Source organism: Trichophyton rubrum (genome assembly GCF_000151425.1).
Source record: "Trichophyton rubrum CBS 118892 genomic scaffold supercont2.11, whole genome shotgun sequence".
NCBI lineage: Eukaryota > Fungi > Ascomycota > Eurotiomycetes > Onygenales > Arthrodermataceae > Trichophyton > Trichophyton rubrum.
Genome location: NW_003456418.1, coordinates 405,188 through 406,014, shown reverse-complemented (window position 1 = coordinate 406,014; position 827 = coordinate 405,188).

Sequence of the window (827 nt, the reverse complement as noted above, 5' to 3'; positions counted from 1 at the left end):
ACACGCAGGGGACAGGTAGCCCATTGAAAGATTGCAAGTTAAAGCATGAATAGTTATCCCCAGCGCCATAAGTTGGAATCGAGGTATTTAAATATGGCGTAAAGTCTTCTACCATACCAAGCATCAGTCAGTATATAACTAACCACTTGAATAATGAGATGAGATGCACTGATTAACTATTAGGAACACACATACCCTAGCATATCATCATCATCATCTTAGATGCGACATCCCCTAAGGCACTGACAACCAAACGGATTGCACGCTGTAATATCAGTTGCTTAGCCACTAAACACCTCCGTAAACGAACATAGTGAAGCCAGAGTCGTGTTTACCTCCTATTCCGCAATCTGGATTTGGCTCGCTTCCGTCTAGGCATTTCTAAACGTGGGGTAAGTATCTGACCAGAGCGTTTATATACGCAGCAACTGAGGCTAGCGTTGTAGCCAGTAAGGGGCTTACTCCGTCAAGTGGATAGCAGCAGTCCACAAGCATGGATGAATCAATCCTATTATTACCACCAAGGCTGGGCCTAACGGGCCGTTGCCTGCTTGCCAGCACAAGGGCGAAAAATAGAGACAAAATCGCAAGTATTTGAAAACTTGACTTCATGATTATGAGTATAGAGATGATAACGGGAAAGTGTCTGTCTCTATAAAGCTGAAAGGTTGGTGTGGTGATGAAGACATGTACCTGGGGGACGGTAGGCTCTTAAATAATCGAAGGAATGCTCCTGAAGATATACATCCCGTGCCCCCTTTTGACGGCCAGGTTATGTTGACGAAAAACAAAAGGAGGTAAGAAAAAAGGTCAAGAGATTAACGGTA